The following is a 5,040-nucleotide window of genomic DNA, read 5'->3' as shown; positions in this document are numbered from 1 at the left end:
TATATATATATATATATATATATATATATATATATATATTACAGTATGAAGAAAAAACAATTTCTTTAAATCTTATTCCACTTGAAAGTAACATTTATAATTAAGGGATAACGTTTACGTTTGTTATTTGTATCTCAACAGTTTTAATTCCTGGACTTATGTTGTTTTCAAAGTATGAAATACTATTTTCGGCGTCAAGATAGTAATTTTTATTCGCTATATATAAGTTTAAAGAGACAAATGTTGGAATCTAATTAAGTATTGAATTGGACATGGGTGTAATGTTTTCGTTTGTTGGATCGGAGCGCGTAAGCGGCCCCAATGTTATATTTTGCCTTCCCGTTGCGCACGTGGAACGACTCGATAGCATAATCGGTTTACGTAGGGTGACGTTCAAAAAACGAGCGTATCATTCCGGCGCGACACCGGCCAAACATTTAAATTCCATACGTATTTTCCTCCAAACGTCGAGCTTTGGACTAATGGTGAAGAGAACGACGTCTTTTTAAAGCGTACGCACTGGTCTCTCGATAGGCAACCTGACATTTGACAAAAGTGGAATGGTAGAAGGCAGAACTTCATTAAAAAGTTTTGATTGCTTTCGCTTCTCCAATTTGCACTTGCTTCTCGCTTGCGAGTTTTGCTTCGTAAAAATTAAACAGAGGCGTAAATTATTGTCCGGAACTAGCGCAAGTTATTTTTTATCCAATAAAAAAAGAAACCTCGGTACTTTTCTCCTAACAAGTAGAGTAACACAAACACCGGCGCCCTTGTCGTTTTCTCACCTTTGTAATATACTCCATTTGTCGCCGCGGTTAAGCGACGGAAGAAACTTGTCTTAAAGGGAAGTAGATTTTATCAGAAACGCTCTTATATATATAGCAGTAAGGTGCGTGCATGTAAATGAATATGCGAGAATGAGTGGGAGAGTGCGACGATTGCGACTTGTCGAGAAAAATTAGTGAGTCATGTTTCGTGCTGATCGCAAAAATGAGGCACATCCGGAACGTAATGATCGTTCCTGTGTAAAATAAAAATCATACGTTACGCTCGTAAAAAACCTTCATCCAGTGTGTATAGATACAAATAATCCCTCATACATGTACAAGGATAAAGATTGATTTTGCTTATTACACTCTAATCGTCGTGTTGTAACAACAATATCTCATATTGTTCACGTTTCGCGTTTGTCATGAAATAATTGCCGGGTGAAGTTACAAATTTTATCTCATCCACTGTCTAATGCTGCGTTACAACAATTATCATACAGATATCAGCGATATTGATGCGATATCAGCGCGATTTCAATTTGAAAGAATATATTTTATATTAAAATTCATTATAGATATAATTCTTTTTTACGAGTAGTTGCAAGTATAAATTCATTTCTTGTCATTTTAACAAATTCAACAATTAAATTCGATTCAATTTCAATTTCTCACAATACATTCGTCGGTCACATTGAAATCGAGCGATCGTCATCCAACGATTTTTAATTTCGCGACACTTTTGGTTTTTACAGCGTTTTAACATAACGTTTCTATGAAAAAAAAAAACCATAAGTTCAATTAAGACGGTACTGAAAGCCAATTGTTCCGTATCTCTCTAATTCGTTGGATCGTAATTGCTTTCCTACTTTCTCCCTTGCAACTCACCGATTACATTTCTTTTCTTTATCAGTTCTTAACGAGCAGCGATCGCTCGTCCGTCGTTCTCGATAACGTGGCCCGTTTAATTTCGGGCATGAGAGAAAAGTGTTTTCTCTTTTTTTTTGTGGAAGATAAAGGGGAAACCTTATGGCGAGGAAGAAAATGAAAAGACGCGTTAAGTGAAGTGAACCATTAGACGACCGGATGCTAGTTGTACGTTACTCGTTCTTTGAGACATACAAGTCTTCGTAAAACGCGTACCGCGGTCTTCCACGCGTAATTCCGACCGTATAACACCGCCTTGTTCGCGGCTTCCAGAGGCAGCCACGTTCAATTGACAGAAAATTGCTCGCGCCTTGCTTTGATGCTCAAATTAGAAACTACCCGGCCGACCTGCACGACACGCGTCGTCAGCGAGCTGACCATGTGCTTATGCGCGTCTTAATTATGAATTGAAGATAAAAGCATCTCTTTACATTAACAGAGGACAAAGTGACTTTTACACTTGTTAAATGTTGTTTAAATGCTTAAACTAATTACTGCGAGAGTCCTTTGCTACCGAATGAACTAAAAATGAAACTGAGCAGCCTTATTAGAAGAATATTTTATAAGTAAAATTAAAGGTAAGTATTAACTTATGAACTACGAGAAATTTTTAGATGTACATTTTTCCATTGTTGATAGATTATTATAAATTAAAGGAGGAAAATATCCGGCTATTTAAACAATAGTCAGTAGGCAAAATAATTTCTCGCATTTATACTGATTCGATAAAATATTTGAATACAATATGTTAACAGTATTTTCTAACAACAACGATAAATTTTATATCTAGAACAACAAAAAGGCAATTTGGACAAACTTTGAAACCTACTCATTCCTTCGTTCTTATCTTGACTCTTTTGTCGGATCTTCTGTCGAAACGACAGTGTTATCGAAGCAGAAGTCAGAAGGAAGTTAAATCGACGCGAACGAGAATACGAAAGAAGACCAACGGGAGAGAAGACAGATCTGAGAGGAGGGAGAGAAGATGATCCGAGGGCGCTCGAAAAGGTAGGAGTGGCTGTCGGTCGGTCGCCGGACGATTCTCTCGAATTAATTCTTAGGGGTGGATTTGGGAAAGGGGCTGCCGCCGATGCCGCCGACGCCGCCGCCTCTGAGGGGTGTGAGTAGAGCGAGTGGACCGTGAAATAACTAACCCCCGCGCGACACTCGCACCCCCCCAAACGTTTCGAACATCGACAGTGGCGTAACTTCGTTATAGGTTTCTGCATGCCGCGAAAGACTCTTTTTCTGAAAATTCTTCCTCTCATCTTGCCTTTGCAGTTACAGTCGACGTAAGAAACATTTAATTAATGATAAACACCGCGCTCGTTACGCTAGCCAAGCGTTATGCTTCCAAGTGGCTATATGTTTGGCAAATTTATTTCCTCTGCTTGAACATCGTTACGAAAATTATCTTAATCGGTCTTAATCTACCTATTAATTAATTCCATGTTCAGTTTACAGAAATCTCTTAATTGTTGTTGCAATTATCCTAAAATATTTATGATATTGCATACAGCGTTACAGGTATATCTTATACGTATAACGTATTAACATCTTTATCAATTTTCATTTAGATGTTATTGCTTCGATATAAATAGTAAGTATTGCTAAATTATACGACAAAAATATAAATCTTCTTTGGAACATTCAATAATGTTTTCATTAAAATTCTATCAAGATAAAAAGGATTTGAAAAATAATAGTAGAACAAAATCTTTTCATTCCTTCGTATTATGAAATCTTGTATTTTATGGATTATTCTAGAGAATATATATTCTAGAGAGTATATATATTTTGGTGAATCGGACGTGTTAATTCGTGCGATATCATCACGCTGTAGAGAAATAATTCTAATCTGAGTCGAGCTCTGCGCTCGTAGCATGAACGTTGACGGGTTAAACAGAGTTGTACCACTCTGTGTTCTCGGATTCGTATAGGGATTACTCGCTTGAGGTCGTGACACCGCACGCATCGAGAGCAGCAAGGCACGCCACTGCAGTCAGTTCATTCCAGTTAAGCGTGTAATAGTTCAATAGCTATCGCAGTGTCTACGAATACTCGCTACTGCGTATTTGTATGAGCGTTTAATCGCGCATTACACCCTGCGGTATTTTTCTATACTTCTCGCCCCTCCTCGTCGCTGTCGAAGCGAGGAAAATATCATCGTGACGGAATTAATTTCGATTTTTTTTAGACACTGAATACTCGCAAAACGCAACGATATTTAGTAAATTTTCAGTAAATTAAATTTATAGTACATCGTCTTGCGTATATCAAATTTTTTTCATTTACGCTTCTCATTTTCATTTTAACATTTTAACGGTTCTTTTTCTGACAAATTATATTACAAAATGTCTTACAGCATTTTTCTTCTCAAAAGTTTCAAATTTTATAACCACATTCATATATTTCATACTTTTTTTGTAAAATATAAAAACATTGAATATCCATATTTTTTATATTGAATTATTGAATCTGAAGAATTTGGGACAAGTTTCTTTCTACAAAAATTTTATTTTTTATGATAAATATACTTACGCTGATTTTTGTACGTAGTACTTTGAGCGTATGTGTCCGCTTAAGATCTTCCTCCCCCAATTCTCGCGCGACGCTTTCATGCACTTTAGCTTAACCGGGAGATAAAAGCCGCTTCTTACCGGAACGTCTCAATACGCCTCTTTCCATCAAGTATTCGTAGTTAAATCGGATAGCAGGCCTCGTAGACGAACAAAAGCCTCGACGAATCGATCGATCGGCGGTGAGCCGTTATCTTTCACGTCCGCGCTTCTCTCTTTCCTTGTTCAGCTTCTGTCACTTTGTTTTCTGTCGTCTCTCGATTATCCGAAGTATCATGGTTACAACGTATGTACGCGCGTCAGGGGAGATCGACGATTATGAGCTCGTCAACTCGCCTTTTCGCGCACCGTTAGTTTCTCATCGGTTCACCTTCACGTCACGCTTGTTACAGCTAAATAGGATTTATAGAGCTGTTCTCTCTATCTTTTTCAATAATATTTTTTTATTTAATTCTTATTTAAATACTAATAATATTAATATGCAAAAAAAATGTGAAAAAACATATTAAATTTTTGTTAAGAAAAATTAATTTTAAGTTCTCAAATCTACAAAGATAGCTATGCTATAAAATATTTTGTTAAATATATATTATATATTAAATATATATATATATATATATAGAGAGAGAGAGAGAGAGAGAGAGAGAGAGAAGAAAACTAAAATTAACGTATCTTCTCTCTTCTCTTCTCTCTCTCTCTCTCTACTTATTATTTACTAATACTGTTATTATTTAACGTTTAAAGTTTAAAAACTTTAACTTTACAAT

Source organism: Atta cephalotes (genome assembly GCF_000143395.1).
Source record: "Atta cephalotes unplaced genomic scaffold scaffold00017, whole genome shotgun sequence".
NCBI classification, from domain to species: Eukaryota; Metazoa; Arthropoda; class Insecta; order Hymenoptera; family Formicidae; genus Atta; species Atta cephalotes.
This window is presented reverse-complemented; position numbering follows the sequence as displayed.